The sequence below is a fragment of the Xenopus laevis genome, chromosome 3S, assembly GCF_017654675.1.
Source record: "Xenopus laevis strain J_2021 chromosome 3S, Xenopus_laevis_v10.1, whole genome shotgun sequence".
In the NCBI taxonomy this organism is placed as follows: domain Eukaryota; kingdom Metazoa; phylum Chordata; class Amphibia; order Anura; family Pipidae; genus Xenopus; species Xenopus laevis.
The window spans coordinates 8,683,312-8,706,707 of record NC_054376.1 but is presented as its reverse complement, the minus strand read 5'-3'; the positions used below and the strand labels follow the sequence as shown (position 1 = coordinate 8,706,707).

Here is a 23,396-nt window from a genome sequence, read left to right as displayed (position 1 = left end):
GGCCTATTTATTGAAGGCTGAATTTTAGTGGTTTAAGAGGTTTTTTAAACCACGACTATACTCACATTCTCGAAAATCACGAAAATCATTGAATTTATTAAATGAACCAAATATACGGTATAGTAAAGTATGAACATATAAAAGCACTGAACGATGCTCTAATAGAATACGAATACCTGGAAAAACTGGGAAACTTCAAATTTTTTGGACACTACCTAAATATTTTGGATACTGCCTAAATAGTTCAAGGCATTTTTATTTGCAGTTCTGTGATGAAGAGGAGTTTGGAGACCTTTATTGCTTTTGTTAGTACCTACCTTTACACTATAAGCAACCAATGTTGAGTAATTATTTGGTATCATTATTAAACAGTATTTAATTTTATTTTTCTCCCTTGCTTTGGTTGAGCAAGAGAAGTAGAATCAGCACGAGACAAAGTTCAGGATTCAGCCAATTCCTGATCTAAACATATTTAATTTTTTTTCAAATTAGGATTTGACTTTAATGCCCACATTAATGTCAATGGGTATCCGAATAATGTGCGTCCAAATTTTTTTTGACGCTCTGATTTTATTCGCCCATTACTAGGTCAATGTAATAAAAATGGGAAAATGTGCTCAGGTGTTGAGATCTACTGAAACCAATCTGATGTGGGTTTATAGTTTCAGTAGACCATTCTGGGATCCACTGTTGGTCTTTCTCAAGGAAAGAGGAAGTCTGATGATGTCACAGGCACAGGCTTGGGTTGAGGATGAGGATGATTATGAAGTAACAATATAGTATCAATATCTGCTTGGGTTTCACTGGGTATTCTGGTTTCCTTCCACACTCAAAAAACATATATAGGCTCTTGATAAAAATGACCCTAATGTGCATAAATGTGATAAGAACATTAGATTGATAGCTCCACTGGGACAGGTACTCATGTAAATTATGTATGATGTCTGCATAGTGCTTTGCCTATATAAATAGGTGGTTAATAGTGATGGGTGAATTTGTCCTGTTTCGCTTCACCGAAAAATTTGCATCAATTCTGACGCTCTGTCAATTTTAATGCTTGCGTTAAAGTCAATGTGCGTCCGAATAATGTCCTGCCTGCATCAATTCTTACGCTCGCTTCAATATTGACGCCGGCGTTAAAGTCAATGGGTGTCCAAATAATGTTGACGCGCAATGGTTTTGACGTGAACAACTTTTTTCTGACGCACGTCCAAAATTTTTTGACGCCGGCGAATTCTTATGGCAGTTTCGCGAATTTATTCGCTGGTGCTGAAACGTAGAAATTCACAGTGAATTCGCGCCTGGTGAATTTACATTTTACCATCACTGGTGTTTACTTTAAAAATAATCCTTTTTCACAGATTTACTGTTTAACTCAGTTGATCAATGGAATCAGCTCATGCATGAACAAGGCCTGTTGGTTTTGCTCAAAGCTCAAAGCATTGCAATCAAGTCTTGCTTTGAGGAGTTCATAAATAACATAGAGGTATAATGTTGGCATGCGCAGTTCTGAGGCCTTACATGAAAGATTGCATTCCGAAAAACTCAAAGTATAAGGCTATTGTATAGAAAAGTCCCAAAGTTCCTTCTATTATATACATTATGCTACTAGAATATCTTGCCATCAGATTTTAATCTTGTGATCCAAAACAGTATTTGACAGTACATCAAGTATTAATCCATCATTTCAATAGTCACTTATATACTGCAATGTGCTGTAAAGGAAATCACTTTTAACATAACTTTAGTGCCCTCCAGCATTGTATTGGCACATAGAACCTGTACACTGGAAAACCCTTGAGGAACCTATAGAAGGAACACTCATTAGAGTATAAACTGTGAATTATTATTGACATATGTGTTAACTTGTACATTAGATTTCACACATCTGAGCACATTGTTTTGCTTAAGGTATTTTTAAATCTTAATCGTAAGCACCTGGATAGTTTGGAAAATGATGAAACCCCTTTAGTCTGTTTTTTTTTCGGGGGGGGGGGGGTCTTTAATATTTGGCATCTGTTTCCGTTAGGTTAGTCCATACACATGAGCTCAAAACATTATATGGATTTGATGACCAAGAAGAAAAATGGCTTAGTATATAATCCATTGATGGGCCCCTTTAGGAGAAGAGTTTATTTTAACATGTCATTGGCTTGACCCCATTTCAGGCCTTTCTAAAGCACTGAGAAACATTGATATGTTTGAATAAACACCTGTCAGCATATTGAAAACCCTCCAGAATTTTAAGCAGTGGTTTCTGTTGACTCTTTTATCATTATATACACTTTGCATCTTATCTTACACCAGACATTTGATGGCTGTAAACTAGTGATGGGTGAATTGCTCCCATTTCACTTTGCTGAAAAATTTGCTAATTTCCAGCAAAATTTGCAAAAATTCCCTCATTCGTGAAACTCAAAAATTGACGCAGAGTCAATTTTGGACGCGCATCAGATGCGTCAATTTTGATGCCGGCATTAAACTCACTGGGCGTGTCCAAAAATTTTTATTCGCCACCAGCGTTACATGGAAATTCGCTGTGAATTTATTCGCCCATCACTACTGTAAACTACTACCGAGTAACACAAATACAGAACAAGAGATAAACTGGTTAGTTTAATAAACTGGGAATATAGACTTCCTATTCAAGTTGTACATCAATGTTAGAAAAACGAATCAAGGTGCAGTTCTTTCCTGTACTTAAAACAGCCTTTGAGAAAAGACCATGGGGCAGATTTACTAAAGGGCTAACGTCAGTGACTTATCGCCAGAAGTCACATCTGCAGGGACATCACCAATTCACTAAAAGGCGCAGGTGCTAGCGAATAGACCATCGCTAACATTCGCTCATACTCTATCGCCAGGCGACTTTTCGCTCAGGCTAATGGTCGTTGCTCCGCAAATTCACTAAAGTGCGGATTTTACTGAATGTTAACTCTTTCGCCAGACTTGACTTTGCCACCTCAGACCAGACGAAGTGCTAAAATGAAGTTACATCCTCCTCAATCTTATGTCAGTGACATCATATCCCGTCTGCCGAAAATGCATTAAAGTTGAAAAAACGCTGGCGACTTTTCCTTTTTTTAAGCAGGATTGCCTGCAAAAGTTATAGCAAACTTTTTTTGGGTTAACATTTTCCCCAGACATTTGAGGGCCACGGAACATTCATTTTAGGGTGGGCTCATGTCTAGGGCATTAGAGGATCTCTTTTGTCTTTATTAAGGTTCCTTGGACATTTGTAATAAAAAGTGGCCGCTTAAAGCATTTGCATCAACATCTCTAATAAAGACGTCCATACGACTTTAATGTACCAGCCCTTTTAGAATTGACCTAAGCATTAGATCACTAGCGAATTTTCGATAGGCATAAACGAATGCTAGCGAATCTTCAATATGAAATTCTCTCACTGAAGAAGTATCGCTAGCGAAAAGTTTCCATAGTTCGGCGCCCAGGACGCAACTTTACATTTTATTACATTTTCCTCATAATAGGACAGCTTTATAAGGTTCAAGATCTCTCCTTTTTTCTTTATTCTTGTCTCCAGACTCACAAATGTAGGAGGTTCAATGGGCTGCAACGGGTGCTGTACGTTTGGTGGAAAATACAGGGCTGACTTGTGCCCATCACCACTACATTCATCCAGAAGTGCAGACCACAGCTAGATCTGGACAGAACCGCAAAGGGTCACCAATAGTGCTCCCCATAGTGGTCTTGCAGTTCTCTCCAGGGCTACATAAATTACCTGTAATGTTAATTATATGGTAACCATATATTTCTCTTTTGGAAAGTGCAAACCTGAGCAACTTTGCTGTTATGCAGGGAGACATTTGAATCTGGGTGCATTTTGGAGGGGGAGCTCCAACAAATGGAGCCCTATTAAGATTAAACCACCCAAAGAAACACAATGATACAGGGGTTAGGTTTGGTCCATTGGGTTCCTTGGTTCAGTTCAATCAGGACACTATCTTCATGGGGTTTAAATATATTCTTCATTAGTGATGCATGGGTTGAGGATTTCCTGACTGGAAGAAATATTCGACACGTGCATCACTAATGAAGAATATTTATAAACCCCATGAAGATAGTCTTAACCTGCCCCTTGCTAAATATGGAACTTTTATTCCTGTACCCTACCTGGCCAATGTGGCGACAGAGGTGATACTATAGGGAGGTGGGCTTGGCACAGCACAGATAGTTATAGTTAAACGTTTCTGTAAACTGCAACTAGTTAATAGCAACTAGTGATGGGCAAATTGGTTCAGTTTCGCAGAAAAATTTGCGAATTTCGCGCAAAATTTATGAAATGGGGGAAAATTTGCGAAACGCAATTTTGCCGCCGGTGACAATTGGTGGGCATCAAGATTGACGTCAGGGTCTATTTTGTCTATTAAATTGTCAAAATAGTCGTCGGCATTAAAAACATTTTTGACGAGGCAAATTATTGCTGCAGTTTAGCAAATTTATTCGCCGGCGGTAAAACGCGGAAATTCCCTGTGAATTGGCGCCTGCCGAATAAATTCGCCCTTCACTAATAGCAAACCAAACCAATAGCAACAACAAATAGCAACCAAAATAACTGATGGGTGAATAAATTCGGCAGGCATGGATTCGAGGCTAATTTTCGCATTTCGATGCCCGCAAATTTTTACGTGAAACTGAGTCAAATATTCGCCGGCAAAAAAAATCTGCCACAAAAAAAATTGTCGCGCCTCAAAATTGTCACGCGCATTAAAAATTGTCGCACGTCAAAATTATTCGGACGCCTGCCGACTTTAATGCATTTGGTCAAAATAGTCAATCGTATAAAAATTGTCGCTCGAGTCAAAATTTGTCACGCGTCAAAATTGTTTTGATGCCCATTGTTTCGCTGTTGCGCCAAATATTTGGCAAAGTGAAACGGCCCTAGATTCGCCCAATCCTACATAACATGATTTCTAAAATTTTTTTTTTCTATGTGAATCAGTTAATAGAGCTGCTCCAGCAGAATTCTGAACTGAAATCCATTTCTCAAAAGAGCAAACAGATTTTTTTATATTCAATTTTGAAATCTGACATGGGGCTAGACATTTTGTTAGTTTCCCAGCTGCCCCTGGTCATGTGACTTGTGCCTGCACTTTAGGAAAGAAATGCTTTCTGGCAGACTGCTGTTTTTCCTTCTCAATGTAACTGAATGTGTCTCAGTGGGACATGGGTTTTTACTATTGAGTGTTGTTCTTAGATCTACCAGGCAGCTGTTATCTTGTGTTAGGGAGCTGCTATCTGGTTACCTTCCCATTGTTCTTTTGTTTGGCTGCTGGGGGGGAAAGGGAGGGGGGGTGATATCACTCCGACTTGCAGTACAGCAGTAAAGAGTGATTGAAGTTTATCAGAGCACAAGTCACATGACTTGCGGCAGCTGGGAAATTGACAATATGTCTAGCCCCATGTCAGATTTCAAAATTGAATATAAAAAAATCTGTTTGCTCTTTTGAGAAATGGATTTCAGTGCAGAATTCTGTTGGAGCTGCACTATTAACTGATTCATTTTGAAAAAAAAATTTTTTCCCATGACAGTATCCCTTTAAGTAAATTGCATAAATGCATTGTTCCGTATCTGTCTGCGCTCCTGAAATGAATCCATATAAGATTTTACTGTCATCAGAAAGCCGGATATGTAATTGCCTTATCTTTAACAATAGTCTTACTCAAAACAAAACCTATACATTAACTTGAACTACATTTGTAACTTCATTTAACTTGGTTTAGGGATGGTAACACAAAAAAAAGTATATAAATCATAACAGTTAGAATACACCATAAAACAACTTGCACCCTTGAGAGTAAAACAAAAATATATTCTGGAGTAAGTGTAACCTTGCTTTCCCCTTGCGGTACAACAAATCATTTCAATCAGCTGTTCATGCTGCTGACTTGAGACAAAATTCAAAGTTCCCAGTAGAGATGTCAGCTAAAGCATAATGGATTATTTTACTACATTGAAAAACATTTCATTTTTTGTGCCAATTTCCTTTATTAGATTGCTTTTTTTTAATCTATTTCCAGCTAAAGCAATGCATATTTAAAGCATATTTGATGTGTTCTGGATAATACAGGTAGGGGACCTTTTATTCAGAATACTCAGGACCTGGGGTTTTCCCGATAACAGATTCTGTATCCAGTTGGATCTTCATACCTTAAAGGATAAGTAAACCTTTAACGTAAGTGAATGTAAAATTGATGAGAGTGCTATTCTAAGCACTTTTGTAATATAAATCCATTATTTATTTTCTTTTTATTCCGAGATATTAAGGGGCAAATGTACCAAGGGTCGAATATCGAGGGTTAAGTAACCCTCGATATTCGACTGGGGAATGAAAATCCTTCGACTTCGAATATCGAAGTCGAAGGATTTTGCGCAAATAGTTCGATCAAAGGAATAATCGTTCGATTGAATGATTAAATCCTTCGAATCGAACGATCAAAAAAAGATAGCCAAGCCTATGGGGACCTTCCCCATAGGCTAACATTGAGTTTGGTAGCTTTTAGGTGGCGAACTAGGGGGTCGAAGTTTTTTCTTAAAGAGACAGTACTTCGACTATCGAATGGTCGAATGGTCGAATAGTCGAACGATTTTTAGTTCAAATCGTTCGATTCGAAGTCGAAGGTCGAAGTAGCCCATTCAATGGTCAAAGTAGCCAAAAAACACTTCGAAATTCAAAGTATTTTTTCTTCTATTCCTTCATTTGAACTTAATGAATGGGCCCCTAGGAGATGCATGTGCTGTTAATATGAATAAAATTTGTTACAACATCACCACCTGCTGGTCAGTTTCGGATCAGTCTGACCACCAAGTAGTCAAGGAAGTTGTCAGGAGAAAGAAAGAGGCTGCTCTGATGTTCTACTGCTTAGGAAAGATTTGAGAAAGGTTTCTAATTATTTTCCTAAGCAGAAGAACATCAGAGCAGCCTCTTTCTTTCTCCTGAAAACTTCCTTGACTACTTAGTAGTCAGACTGGTCAGAAACTGACCAGCAGGTGGCGCTGTTTATTCATATTAACAGCACAAGCATCTCTTAATATCTTGGAATAAAAAGAAAATAAATAATGAATGTAAATGACAAAAGTGCTTAGAATAACACTCTCATCAATTTTATATTCACTTATTTTAAAGGTTTACTTATCCTTTAAGCCAACTAGAAAATCAATTAAGCATTAAATAAATGGAATAGGCTGGTTTTGTGTCCAATAAGAATTAATTCTATCTTAATTGGGATCAAGTTCAGGTATGGGACCTGTTATCCAGAATTCTCTGGACTTGGGGTTTTCCAGATAAGGAATCTTTCCTTAATTTGGATCTTCATACCTAAATTCTACTAGAAAATCATGTAAACATGAAATAAACCCAATAGGCTGGTTTTGCTTCCAATAAGGATTAATTATATCTTAGTTGGGATCAAGTACAAGCGACTGTTTTATTATTATAGAGAAAAAGGAAATCATTTTTAAAAATGTGCATTATTTGGTTTTAAAAGAGTCTATGCCAGACAGGCTTTCTGTAATTCGAAGCTTTCTGCTTAACGGGTTTCTGGATAACGAATCCCATACCTGTACGTATGAAAAAGTAACACAGTAGGGGGTGAATATAAGTTCATAGCTATTCAATTTCCTACATAAATTAAATTAAAGGGGTTGTTCACATTTAAATTAACGGTTGATATGATGTATATAGTGATATTCTTTTCTTATTTTATTATTTGTGGTTTTTGAGTTATTTAGCTTTTTATTCAGCAGCTCTTCGGTTGGCAAGTTCAGCAATCTGGTTGCTAGAGTCTAAATTGCCCTAGCAACCATGCACTGATTTGAATAAGAGACTGGAATATGAATAGGAGAGGCCTGAATGTAAAGATGAGTAATAAAAAGTAGCAATAGCAATACATTTGTAGCCTTACGGAACATTTGTTTATTAGATGGGGTCATTGAACCCTATTTGAAAGCTAGAAAGAGTCAGGAGAAGAAGGCAAATCATTCAAAAACTACATAAAATAAAAAATTAAGACCAATTGAAAAGTTGCTTCGTTTACGACAATCTATAACATACGAAAAGTTAACTTAAAGGTGAACCACCCCTTCTCTAGTTTTCCACAAGTGGGTGAAATTCATGATAACTATAAATTGGTATTTGAATCACTCTACAAGTCATTTATGGGGCAGCAATAAATAAGTCTATATGTAACGTATTTGTTGATGCTAGTAATTAGTAGGGATGCACCGAATCCAGGATTCCGTTCGGGATCCGGCCAGGATTCAGCCTTTTTCAGCAGGATTCGGCTGAATCCTTCTGCCTGGCCAAACGGAATCCGAATCCTAATTTGCATATGCAAATTAGGGGGGGGGGAATTGCGTGACTTTTTGTCACAAAACAAGTAAAAAATGTTTTCCCCTTCCCACCCCTAATTTGCATATGCAAATTAGGGTTCGGTTCGGTATTCGCCCGAATCTTTCACGAAGGATTCGGGGGTTCGGCCGAATCCAAAAAAGTGGATTCGATGCATCCCTAGTAATTAGAGATGCACCGAATCCACTATTTTGGATTCGGCCAAACCCCCGAATCCTTCACAAAAGATTTGCCCAAATACAGAACTGAGCCTTAATCCTAATTTGCATATGCAAATTAGGGGTGGGAAGGGGTAAACACTTTTTACTTCCTTGTTTTGTGACAAAAAGTCATGCAATTTCCCTCCCTGCAGATAGGTTTCAGATAGCATAATCCAATGCAAGTATGGGATTCATTATCCGGAAACCCGTTATCCAGAAAGCTCAGAATTATGAAAAGGCCGTCTCCCGTAGACTCCATTTTATCCAAATAATCCATAGTTTTAAAAATAATTTCCTTTTTCTGTGTAATAATAAAACAATAGCTTGTACTTGATCCCAACTAAGATATAATTAATCCTTATTGGAAGCAAAACCAGCCTATTGGGTTTATTTAATGTTTATATGATTTTCTAGTAGAATTTAGGTATGAAGATCCAAATTACGAAAAGATGCCTTATCTGGAAAACCCCAGGTCCATGAGAATTCTGGATAACAGTGACCTGTAGTATTCTTGGGCAAAGTCACAAAGTTGTCAAAGCTATGAGCAAATGGGAGCAAATAGAAAACAATCATTGTGCAAATCACTATGATCCCAAAGTCATGAATGTCACTGACAGTTTAAATGGAAGATGCCAGTTCTCAGCCAATTGAGTGGTGATTTATTGCCAGTTTTCGCCAAAGAGTATTTCCAGCCATATGATCCTTGAATCAAATCTTGGTTGATTTACCCCTCTCCATTAATTCCAAGTTGAATCATTATAATTTAGATTTGTTTTATTTATCTCAATTACTCTGTATGCAATAGCCTATTGCAAATACCATATACAGTAGGAATGCAGTTCCAATCAGCAGTTTATATAGATAGACTCCTGGTGTAAAGTGATGATTAGAGTGTCAGCGGGTATGGCCAGCCCTGCCATTTTGGGGCTCCCCTCCTTCCCCCATACATTTCCTAACTCATGGCACCTTAACTATACAGTGGGCACATGTGTAGGGCAAAATAAAAATTTTATTTGATGTTTTGAAGGTTTCCCAGGCTTGTGTAGTTCTGCTACATATACTTCCATTGTAAATTCAATTTGGCGCCGTATGCAAATTAAGCATCGCTAGCGTAACTTCGCTTTACCTGGCGAATTAACGCTAGTGCAACTTCGCAACCTTTCATTTCCCTTGAGCTCAACTTCAGATTTTAGTGAATTTGCGTAGCGCTGGTGAAAATTCGCCTGGCGAAGTGCGGCGAAGCGGACGCTGGCACAACTACGAATCTTAGTGAATTTGCCCCACTGTCTCTGTTTGTTTAGGATACATGCTGCCATATTAGCTTGCTGTGACATCACTTCCTGCCTGATTCTCTCCCTGCTCATAGATCTGAGGTCAGATTACAGGGAGGGCAGAGGAGAGGAGCAAACTGAGCATGCTCAAGCCCAAGCCCTGGAGGTTTAAGCTGAAAACAGTAAATCTGATAAAGAAGTCCATGTGCAAGGAAATAAATGTGATGTTTCTTTTGACAGAGGACTCGGTGCAGCATTACTTTGAGGGGTTACCGGTACTAATGTATTTATATAGACCTTTCTAATAAAGCTTACTTAGTTTTAACCTTTCCTTCTCCTTTAAACAGCATATAATAAATACATACAACTGCTTAGATAGAATTTCTAGACTAGGGTATTCTTCACGAGCAAATAGCAGATGGCAACTTACCTAGTATACCCAGGTACTTTTTTTAGGATGTACCTGTCTGGTGCACTTGCAAAATATAATTTAGTTTCTAATCATGACAAATAGTTAAAATGGTACCTATGCCTCCATCATGAATGAGTAGTTGTGACTTGAGATCATGAAGGGGTGACCTTCAGCACCTTCAGCTGCATCTCCTTTCCCGAGTATGTCTTTGTGCATTTTTTTCATTCCAATAATTTGCACTGAATAAAAAGTTTTCTGAAGCAACCAATCAGCTGTTTTTGCTGGCCTTGCACAATTAGAATCCCGAAGACAAGCATCTGATTTCTATGTGCCTCAAAGCTGGTAGGGCTAAATTGGTCACTTTTCAACCACAAGCCTAGTTGTCCATAATATCAACCACAATTGTCTTCAAGGGGCTGTGATGTGGTATCGCAGGGGGGTGTTTTCTGACCTTTTCAGATATTTGTCAGATGGGTTCCACTGCTGAGCAATAGGAAGTGAGGGATTTATTCTTTCTTTAGAGGAGTTCTTGCTCTGGTGTGAAACAATTGATTGGATTGTTGGGATTAGTTATTTATGGTCCATATGAGAGCAATGAAGGAAATGACTCACTGTGCGGCGGTTTAGCTGAGAGTGCTGCGTATAATGTAAGACTTTGAGAGCATTGTAATATGCACACAGGGTCAGGGAATACTTTCATTTTGTCTAATTTATTTCATATATATTGAACATCATAATTAATGTTTCTATTCAGGATGCATGAAAAAATGGTATTAGCATAAGAGCACATGAATTGTCAAACAGAAGTGCCACATGAGGTCTTCTTGATGGGGGTTATTTCCATATTGGCTGCTGGACAAACTCTCACCCTTACCTCTTGACTGAAAAATGCTTGAACATCTGGGACTTATCAACTAATGACTATGAATTTTGTCACCCGTGGTTTGATGCGTTTTAAATTAAATAAATTAGCACCATCTGTAACTCTACTGGATGCATACAAACCCATGCTCAGAGAACCTTGCCTATATTTGGTGGATCTGATTGTGTCTTTTGCCATTGGAATTAGTGATGGGTAAATTTCTCCCGTTTCGCGAATTTCCCGTGAAATTCGAGAAACGGGGAAAAATTCTGACGTTGGCGACAATTATGATGCCCATTAAAGTCAATGGGCGACTAGAATTGTCGCCGGCGTCAAATATATTTTGACGCCAGTGAATTTTGGCCGAAACATGGAAATTTGTGAAACATGGAAATTTGTCGCAAATTTGTGCCTGGCGAATAAATTCGCCCATCACTAATTAGGAAACAAAATCATGAATTTTTGATAACATTAAAACATGAATTACTAACTCTCAAACAGAGGAGTCACATCAGGTCTCCTTGATGGGGTTATGCCCATTTTGGCTGTGGAAAATCCTTTCCCACTTGATTGCAAATGCATACAAACATCTGGAACCCATCAATAGTGATGGGCGAATTTGCGTCGTTTCGCTTCTCCGGAAAATTTGCGAATTTCAGGAGAAATTCGTGAAACGGCGAAAAATTCGCGAAACGGCGGCGTCCATTTTGCGAATTTATTCGCTGGCGGCGAATCACGCAAATTTGCCGCGAATTCGCGCATGGCGAATAAATTCGCCCATCACTACCCATCAATAAAGAATTCTGTCACCCAAGGTTAGATCGTCTAAAAACAGGGGTCCCCAACCTTTTTCACCCGTGAGCAACATTCAGATTTAAAAAGAGTTGGGGAGCAACACAAGCACTGGAAATGTTCCTGGGTGGTGCCGAATAAGGGCTGTGATTGGCTATTTGGTAGCCCCTATGTGGACTGACAGCTTACAGGAGACTCTGTTTGGCAGTACCTCTCGTTTTTAAGCAACCAAAATTTGCCTTCAAGTTTGGAATTCAAAAATAAGCACCTGCTTTGAGGCATCTGAGAGCAACATCCAAGAGGTTGGAGAGCAACATGTTCCTCACAAGCTACTGGTCTACTAGGGGGTCACTGGTCTAAAACATAGGAAGGGCAGAGAAGCATTGTCTGTAAGTCCGTTGGGTGCATTCTAGCTTAGGTTACAGGATATGACTGTTATGACAAGCTCATACACAAACAGACATTGCCTGCATTTGGTGGAGCTGAGATTGTGGTATTTTCCTAACACAAAATCATTCATTTTTGACATTGAAATGCATACATTTTCAAACATAAGTGCCAAATGAGGTCTTATTGACGAAGTTACGCCCTTACTGGCTGCATAACAGCATCAGACTTATGAAGGGCAAGCATCATCTGAAAGTCTACTTTAACTAAGATTATAGGTATGGAGGATGTAATGACATTGGTATAGACATTGGCCACATTTGGTAGACCAAAGAGTTACATTTTGACACAAATAAAACTTGCATTGCTTACTGTAAAACAGATCTTTCCACATGAGGTCTTCTTCATGGAGTTACATTCATACTGGATGTGTGACAACACACATTTCACCCTCCCCTTTGGGACCTACCAACTGATGACAAAGAATTCTCTTACCCATAGCTAAAATTTTCTAAAGCCATTTAAGGGTTGAGTAGCATGTCTGTTAGTCTACTAGGAGTTTTTAGTAGACTAGGTTACATTGTCTGGTTGTTGTGACAGGAAAAGCTACACTGGCCACATTCAGAGTTCCTCAGGTTTATGTGTCTTTTAATAATGAAAATCGTTAATTTATTAAGCAAATAAAATTTGAGTTGTTAACTGTCAAACTGAAGTGCAGCACATCTCCTTGATGGGGTTATGTCAATATTGGCAGCATCTCCCACCCTCTTGATTGAAAATGCATACAAACATCTGGGATCCATCAACTGATGACTATGAATTTGGTCCCCATGGTTAGATGCTTCTAGAGCATATAAAGAGTTAAGCAGTATTGTCTGTAAATAACTAACACACAGAGATTGGGGAGCACCTACCATCATTTGATGTTTCAGATGATGGAGTGCAAAGTCAAATATATTGATCAATTGAAAGAAGGGAAAAACAGTAATGACTTATATAGTTACGGTTACGGTTTCTGATACAGCTTTGGCCAGACCACTAAATGAAGTTACTCTATGTGGATGGCGAGGCGCACACAATTCAAATCCTTCGCAAGTTGTGTAGTTCTATCAGACCCTCAGGGCATCCACCCACTGCCTCCTGTCAGTCAGTCCCCCTGTCCTCTACCTTTGTTTTAACAATAATAATGTGCTTTGGACATTGTGTTTTAATATAATTCAATAAAAGTATATTTTATTTAACAATCTCTCGTGGGTAGCGGAGGTGATGGATGGGATGGTGCAACAGTATTGTCTGTAAGTTTACCGGGTGCATTCTAACACAGGTTAAGGCTAGGGATGGGCGAATAAATTTGCCAGGTGCGAATTCGCTGCAAATTTCTGCGTTTTTGTGCTGGTGAATAAATTCTCAAAACTACAGCGAAAATCCGTTGGTGAAAAATCCACCCCGTTGAAAAAAATTGGCATAAATTTTTTTTGGCAAAACGGGACAAATTCACCCATCACTAGTTAAGGCATCTGACTCTAAGTCATTCATTGGAGTTGAATATGTAAACTCACTTGTTAGTCGCTAATGTAGGGGTCCCGAGCCTTTTTTTTTACCCACGAGTAGTCATTTATTCGCCTGGCATGGATTTGTGGCAAATTTCTGCATTTCGCTGCCCTCGAATGCTTTTGCGACATGGAGGTGAAAATTCTTTGTATCGCAATTTTTTGGACACCCATTGACTTTAATGCATTTGTACAAAAGAGTAGTGTGTAAAAAGATTGTCGCTTGTGTCAAAATTATTTTCACTCCCATCACTACCCATGAGCCACAGTTAAATATAAAAAAAAAAGGTTGGGGAGCATGAAAAAAGTTCACAGGGGTGTCACATAAGGTCTATAATTGGTTATTTGGTAGCCCCTATGCGGACTGGCAAATTACAAATGGGTCTGTTTGGCACTACACATGGGGTATATTTATCAAAAAGTGAAGTTAGAGATCACCACAGTCCTTTAGGTCTTTATGCCTCCCAAACTTGCCTCCAAGTCAGAAATCCAAAAATAAGCACCTGCATTGATGCCACTAAGAGCAACATCAAATAGTTGGTGACAATGTGTTGTTTGTGAGCCACTGGTTGGGGATCATTCCTCTAATGTGAAGTTACAGAAGGATCACCAAACTTTGCAATGTGGTAAATCTTCCCCCAAACCATACTTTACTATAGACAGCAATATTTTGAAGGACTGTATCTTTAAGATATTTTAAGGCTCCAAAATTATTTAATAATTATACATCCCATGTATGGTTTCTGATGCTAATACTATTTCACATCCATATTTATTCTGTCTTTGGAGCTCCCAGCTCCAATATACAGTAGTATGGAGCCGTTATAACTTACAGTATGCAAACCATTCCTTATCAGAAATCGAATTCTAAATATTCTGACTTTTGGCTATGCAGTTATCTGAGCTGATTTTTTCCACTATTACTCCTAAATGCCTAAAAGAGAACAGGCCTAGAAGTTGTGAGCAATGCTGATAGCTAGCAGGACTCTGGGTTGCCCACAAAGACATATCAGAAGAAGTAAAGGAGTGCTTGATGGATCATGTAGGCCTCACACATATCATTGTCACCAGCACTGAAGGTTAAACCTCTTGGCTGAATTTAAAAAAAAATAGAGACTAGAAGAGGGAACTTCTTGACATTATATTTGCAGTAGTGGAACTTGTTTCAAGGAAGAAATAGATTTCAGTGCTCCTCTCCAGGCTGACAGGTGCTTGCTAAGCCTATGGCAGGGGATGGAGAGGAGGTGGGGTTCATTTCTGGATTTACAGCAGATGCCTTGCAGGTAGGAGTTCATCAGTATTGAGGTCTGTTAACTCCTTCCTGGCTATTTCATTGTAAGTCTTTTGCTGTGGTGGTGGCAGTAATGGTATTAATTGTGGAATTGTGTTATAGATTAAAGGCCATGTTGTGTATCCTATTTATAACCATCTGCTTCTTTGACAAATGTTAAGCAGTTTCATAAACTATGTTTGTATGCGTTCACATTGCAGTCAGTGCTAAAGCCCTTAAAAGATTTGCATACTACTTTTATTATTTTATTACATTATTTTATTATGATACGTTGGAGCCTGTCATGTGTAAAAAATGGAGAAACATCATTGAGAGTTTGTTACAGTGAGATCTGTGAAGATGTGGAATTGTCTCCCTGAATCAGTGGTACAGGCTGATACATTAGATAGGTATAAGAAGGGGTTGGATGGTGTTAGGCAAGTGAGGGAATACAGGGTTATGGGAGATAGCTCATAGTACAAGTTGATCAAGGGACTGGTCCCATTGCATCTTGGAGTCAGGAAGGAATTTTTTGGCAAATTAGAGAGGCTTCAAATGTTTTTTTTGCCTTCATCTGGATCAACTAACAGTTAGACAGGTTATATATAGACTTAAAAGGTTGAATTTGATGCACGTGTGTCTTTTTTAAACCTAGCTTACTATGTGACTATGTTACTATGTTGCCCATAAGCAGCCAATCAGCAATTAAAAAGCAGTTAAAAAACATCTGGTTGCTAACGATGATGCGTCTCTCCATTTTTTATCCAGCATGATAAATAGACCCCTTTAGACTTTTTTGTTTTTCTGTCCATCCGTGCTAAAAACAGTTATCTTGCTGTTATCTAATACAACAAGGTTACCTTTTAGTTTTAGCCTTCCAATATTAGACAAATGTAATCAAACATCAGAAACGCGGCCATTTTGCCATTTAGGTGTTTGCTGCAAGAAATGCTTTTAATGCATCTAATGATTATCACATGAACAAAGAACAGGGTGTTAAGTGTATGCAGAGCATTGGATGATCCTCTTCTAGCCCTACAAAGCTGAATAATAGATTATAGTGGACATAGTGTTGCTCCACCCAAAATGTTGTTGGGCTGCAGCCCATAAAATGTTATCCAAACCCATCTGTACTAGAAGCTCAGTTGATGTAAACTGATCTTCAAATAATAATCCTGCCTGTTCTGTTTACACTTGACTCTCTCTTCCTGGTGTCATACAATCACTATATAGTTTACAGCTATAGAAAAGTACCAACAAGATGACTGAAGTAGTACTGGTAGGGATGATTTTCAATGTAGAATCCCTCTGTTGAGACTGCAAAAAAGGTTTACCTGCCTTTGGTACAACATTTTTGGATTAGTAATCTAGCCTTCATGTTGAAGAACTAAAGTTCCTAATGTTGTAAGCGTCAATATTGTGTTGGAGTATGCAATGTCCAGCAATATGTGGCAAACCATGGTTTAGCAACAGTATTTTCACCTCTTTACTGGTAGAATTGCTAAAAGTTTGATGTGGGTAGTCCTTTGCTTTGATCGGAGATCAGTGTAGTACAGGAGTGCCCATTCTTTTCTAATGCGAGGTCTATTTTGAGTGATGTTGTCCCATTAGGATCTACATCCATATAAGCATTGTTAGCAGTCTGTTCCGTGGAAAATATTGCTTAAATATTGATTGATGGGAAATTGTATATTGCTATAATTAAAAGGATACTGTCATGGGAAAAACATTTTTTTCAAAATGAATCAGTTAATAGTGCTGCTCCAGCAGAATTCTGCACTGAAATCCATTTCTCAAAAGAGCAAACAGATTTTTTTATATTCAATTTTGATATCTGACATGGGGCTAGACATATTGTCAATTTCCCAGCTGCCCCAAGTCATGTGACTTGTGCTCTTATAAACTTCAATCACTCTTTACTGCTGTACTGCAAGTTAGAGTGATATCACCCCCCTCCCTTTTCCCCCCCAGCAGCCAAACAAAAGAACAATGGGAAGGTAACCAGATAACAGCTCCGTAACACAAGATAACAGCTGCCTGGTAGATCTAAGAACAACACTCAATAGTAAAAACCCATGTCCCACTGAGACACATTCAGTTACATTGAAAAGGAAAAACAGCAGCCTGCCAGAAAGAATTTCTCTCCTAAAGTGCAGGCACAAGTCACATGACTGGGGGCAGCTGGGAAACTGACAAAACGTCTAGCCCCATGTCAGATTTCAAAATTGAATATAAAAAAATCTGTTTGCTCTTTTGAGAAATGGATTTCAGTGCAGAATTCTGCTGGAGTAGCACTATTAACTGATGCGTTTTGAAAAAAACATGTTTTCTGATGACAGTATCCCTTTAACAAACCACTACTTCTTATGTAACCTTAACGTTATAAATATCTGAATGAAGCATGTAGAGTGATTTAGAAAAGCTGTTTGTTGACAGTGTCTTGAGATCTACTGTTCACAAGCTAAAGGTCTACTGGTTAGATCCCGATCTACCTTTTGGGCACCCCTGGTGTTGGGCAATGACATGCAACCTACTGTTCAGGCTATTGCACAACCTTTTCATATCAAGATTAAGGTACCACACAGTTTTCATTTTGCCAAAACATTTGGTTCAACTGTTTTGTTGTTGTTTTGTAATGGAAACAGTCTAAATTATTGTTTTATGGGCAAGACTTTGCTTTCTTGTCTGGTTCGTTTGAAGATATTAGCAATTTTAAGTCAACACCCCAAATTAAGCCTCTCCTATATTATATAAATTTAATTATGCCAAACAACACCAGGTGTAATGAGAAAATCATTTTTATAAAGTATATATTAGTCGCCTAAGAAGAGGAACCTTTCCGAGACTTTCTCTGCACACAAGAACAGTACGGGGAAGAGAAACAGGAATACTGCAACAGGTCATGATAACTGTAAGTGTGTCAAACTTTGGGTAGTCTCATTTTGTTTACTTTATTTTTTTGTGATGGGCTGTGGTATTACCAAGGTGGAATACACATTTTGATCCCACCACAATTCTTTGTTAGGACTAAGTTAATACAATCATGCAATATTACATGATTCTAAATTTTCTTTTCATCCAAAATTCTATTGTAGATCATCATACTTACAAGGGATGTTTTTTTTTATGAAAATGGTACATTTTTAAAACAACTTACAGCACATTATCACTTATTTTTGCTTTATTGAACATCCAACCATTTATATTTTGAATTTGCTTACTGTATCTCTTAACACAGAATAAGAAATAGTTATATTTATTATATTTCACAATCAGTTAGTTGAAGTTGCTCAAAATTCTATAAAAACCTTTCCAAGTTTATATACAGTATAAACATATAGCGGGTCATCATGTGATTTATTTTTTAAAGCATTTTGCAAATTTCAGGCACTTTAAAGCAAAATTCAATGCAAATTCAAATGTTTTACTTATTTCAACCACATTTTATTTTTATATTAATGCTTAATATAGGATTCAATGATTTCAGGTATTCTGAACCATGCTTAGTCTATCTATCATGGCTCAATTTACAAAAATCTGAAAAAACATACATTATTTATGTGAAGCCTTAATATAATTCTTTGTATTGGAATGTTTCTTGCATTGGTGCATAAACATATGGATCTGTCCACCCTGCACAACCTCAGCAGTCTTGGACACTCAACCAATGGGTTTAATTAATTTTTTATCTTCATTCCATCTGTCTCTGGATTCAATTGATTCTTTGTTAAAATAACCCGAAAAAATGGTAGCCTAAGGTGAAAACCCTTTAAGACAAGAGACCCCTGGCTACATGCCCAGTATTTAAATACCTCAAAGCCCCAATCATTAAAACAAAGAGCACTGGACATTTTTACAGGAGTGTCATGTTCATATTTATTTGTGGAAGAACTGTTCTGAAATACCATAAAACAATGCTGATCTGTACACTTTCATGCTAGGCAATGGATGTTATATTAAAATAATATATATCAATATAAATGTGTTTTTCCAAATTATAATATACTGAAGAAAAAACTAAAAATGTACTTAATCGCATCTTTCTCTAAGTACAAACTAGTCTATTAACTTCTAGCTATCCATTATAGTTTGTTTTAATATCCAAATAAGTGTGTGCGTTGGGTAGGGCATTCATTGGTCACGTCTATGTAAACCCCATAAATATATTATTGTGATATGAAACGTTACACAAAAAAATATCTAAATACAGAACAAGCTGTTAATTGTTTGTTTCTGAATGTTGTCAGGCACTGTGATTCCAGAATCCAATTTTTCAGTCTGCATTTTAATTTTTTATTACAAAATGGAGTAATGTTTATTTTTAACCCAACAAATTGGGATTTTAGATTTATCTCGGAGGGCAAAAAGTCTTCCTCCCCAATTTTTTTTATTTAGCCTTTAGGCAAGTAGTGTTTCAGGCTCAATCTGGATGCCAGCCCCACTATTTGGAAACCACTAGTCTAATGTATGCTTGAAATTTTGCACCAGCTCTTTGCATTTAGGTGTATCTAGGCCAGAAAATGTACATTACCCCCATTTCTCATCTTCATTGTCCTTTAAGATAAACCTCCGTTATATATAAATGCAAGAAGGCAGCAGAGTTGCCAGGTCACAATAAACTTGTATTATGCAGTTTGTCCCCCACTTAAGGTTAAAGTAAAATTGGCAAGCAATCCCGTAAAGTGTCTTATAAGAAAAGTTCCCTTCTATGGACATTTCAACACGTCCCACTGAATCGTAGCTAAGCCAAACGGTGGCATTTGTTCACAAGATTCCGTGCATTCTCATCCAGGTTAAATTAAGATTTGCTGTAGATTTTAATCATTTCTTTTGTTTTCAGATGAAATGGTTTATAAAGCTCATTTTAGAAAAAGTCATAACTGAGAATATGTTTTGTTTATATGCATATATCAGTGCCTCTTTCTGTTACACATTTGCATTGTTTTCTTAGTAGCCATGGGGCTCCGATTATTTTACATTGAACTGCTGACTACAGAGGGATAATGACCTTTTTTAAAGGCACCAAGAATAAATAAATTTTATTTTTTTCCCATGGGTGTTATGTTTGAAGTGTTAATCATCTGGCTTGACTGCCGGCTGTTTTTGTTTTGAGGTCAACTTAATGCTCTAACTGGCAACAGGATTCTAAATTTGCACTCTTAGAGAATGAACAGCTATTACTGTAGGTACTTGTTCCTGGGTGAAAACACACAGACAAAAGGTAAACCAGTTATTAGCAACTGTGGGGAAGGCCTTACTTGGTGGGACTTGGAGCAGTGTTGGGTACATAGCCTGAAGGCCAGGTAGGCTGAGATTTGGGGAATGGAATTCAAGTGGGCTGGAAATCAGATGTTTAGCTCTCCTCGTTATGCCAACTTTAAAACTCTGACCGTGCTGAGCTAAGATTGTTGGCAGTGGCCATTGACCTTGTGTATAGGCGATTCCTCTTGGAACAACTTGATATTGAGATTGAAGGGACAGCATGAGTCAGGATGTTTCATGGAATGGTGAATGGACTGTTTGACAATGCAGAATCTCTATAAATCTTTGATTGGGACCAATATGGATCATTTATCATTCAATTTCTTCTGCCCCTACCCCTACCTGATTTTTGTGTTTTTGAAGTAAGCATTTTCTGTAAGGTATTGGACTAATTGTGTAATTATTTTTACTCAAATTTTATCTCCCATGTGCTGCTCTTTCTCATACTGCATGTGTCTCATAGACTCACCATACTGCACTGTGTTCAACTTGCATCCACATAGAGAGTCATATTATGATCAAAAAGGAGTTGGCATAAGCAATACCCTCCTATATACTTTAAAATTCTTTTCAGGTTATAGGAAACAGGATAGCAATGGGATCCACATATTCTTGTATATTCCTCTGCAGACGTTTGGTCTTAATATGTAATAGGATTAATTACTTAATTTTATAATAAAATAATTTTTTAATGAAGGATTCGTATTTATCAGCATATGGTTTCAGAAATTGCTAAATGCTATTTAGTCACTGCGTTAATTGGTAAATAGCTGACTATTTTGGTTGTCCCTTTTGGAATAATGCACCTTTTTTATGTTAAAAATTTGTATTTGTGTGTGTGTATATTATGGCAGTGCATTTCCTGATTTGTAGCAGTGGGATCTTAGGTTTGATTCCAGGCGCTCATTGCAAGAAATTGTTCTCCTCATTTCAGTGTGGCTTTCCTCCAGGTACTCCGGTTTCCTCCAACTCTTTAAAAACACAACTGGGGGAATGTAATATGTTTGCAAAAAAAGTTCTCAAAGACCTTTGCAAATGTTGATGGCCATGTAACTTTAGAGGAAGCAGACCCTGCAGTCCAGGCCCTCCTGTTCCTGGCCCCCCATGCAACTGCAGGGTCCTCTATAGTTATGCCACTGACAAAACAGATTATTTTTGTTTGTTTATTGGCTAAGACATTTTAATATTCTAGATATTCTGCAAAGTGGTAGTTTAACTTAATTAGTAATATTTAGTAAGACGTTTAATACAATTGTAACGTTGGCATCGTTTCCAGAATTATAACAGCATGTCTACATGTTAGCCATTATATTTACAGCTTTGTTCAAGCTATTACACTGATTTCCAGGAGGTATTTGGCCATGCCCCCAGAACACCGGGCCAAGTCTGGAATACCTGGCCACACCCAAATTATGATGCCATCTCTGTTTAAACAGACCTGTTTAAACGCTGTGGATTTTTATACCAGTTCGGCAGAACAGGAGTTCTGCCGAACTGGTATAAAAATCCACAGTGTTTAAACAGGTCTGTTTAAACAGAGATGAATATTAAAACCCGTGGGATACCCGTTAAAGGATGAAACAGCCCAGGTGGCATCTCAACAAATCTCTGTAGCTAGATTAGCTAATTTAACCTAAGGATTACAGCACATTTCATGTTTAAGGGGTCAATCATGATGGGAAGCATGCCTAGGGTGCAAAACTGGAGGGCACCAGGCACGCATCTTCTCTGCCTTCTACCCCCTAGTCTGGTCCCGTCTTGGTGCTCTGGCCGGCCTCTCCATCCTAAAGCATGCATGTGTATGTGTCCTTCTCATCTTTTTTCGGACATGTGTCCTTGTCTTTTTTCACCCATGCGTCCTTCTTGTCTCTTTTTTCGCGCATGCGTCCTTCTCGTCTTTTTTCATGCATGGGTCCTTCTCGTCTTTTTTCGTGCATGGGTTCTTGAGCAAACGTCTTTGTTTGAAGTTGCCTAGGGAGCCTGGCCGATTTGGCCCGGGACTGGGAAGTGCAATGTTTGCACTTTGCTCATTTTCCTTTTGTAAAGTGTTCAATAAAAACCCTAAACATAGAATAATTATATCCAGTAGCACTGCATTTATGAGTATCCTGGAAACTCTGGTCGGCTATCCCCCGCCGCCCCCCCCCCCCCGTATGTCCGCGCTCGCTCACGAGTGTGAGCATGCTCCATAATAGAAGAAAATGGAGGGAGGGGAGAGCAACGAAGGAGAAGGGCAAGGGAGGGAGGTAGGGGGGAGTGACAGAGGGAGGGGAGAGTAATAGAGGGGAGGGGAGGAGAGAGGATGGAGGCAAGAGCAGCAGGGGAGCAAACCTGAACTAGGGATAGGCAGAAGACCTTTGCCCAGCACCCCACACCATTGCCTACCCCTAGTTCCAGCCCTGCTACCTGTACCCTAACTTACATGTTTTTAAGATGTGCAAGTTAGAGAGTGCAAGTTGCAACAGGGGACTGAGGGAGAGTTTCTTTGGGGTTTCAGCTCTGTATTTACAGCTCCCTTTAAACATTGGTAATATGGAAAAGTATGCAGGGTTATATAGTCTGGGTCGAGCAGCACTGCATGAAACATGTTATCTTCCTGATCTGCACTATGTCTGTATTTTATTTTGATTACATTCTAATACCAACAAGGCAAACTTGCAATGATCATGACAATTCACAGTGAAGCTTTCACTTACATCTCATGCTAAGCTTATGATAATAACCCTAGATAATATATCAGTATTTTGCTTTTTATGGTGATAGCACTATGACATATTGAGCATTGATGCTTTATAAAAAGAGAAAAATAACAACAATTTTGACTTGCTTGTCATTTTGAATTGAGAAATTTCCTAGATAAGATTGCCAATGATGTAGAGGTCCTTCAGTTTATTCTGGTATTTCATAGATTTGTCCATTTATAAAGATTTTTATTTTGTCCCGCTGGTAAAATAGTTTCCTATTAGTAAAAGTCTGTGCTAGACAAAAAGAAGAACGAGTTGCATTATGTAGTGTTGA

At 38.2% G+C, this 23,396-nt stretch overlaps 1 protein-coding gene across 3 annotated transcripts in view; it reads left to right on the top strand.

Annotated features, from left to right (window-relative positions):
* ntf3.S (neurotrophin 3 S homeolog) overlaps window positions 1–23,396 on the top strand; it is a 53,021-nt gene that overhangs the window by 7,262 nt on the left and 22,363 nt on the right. The window lies entirely within an intron of this gene.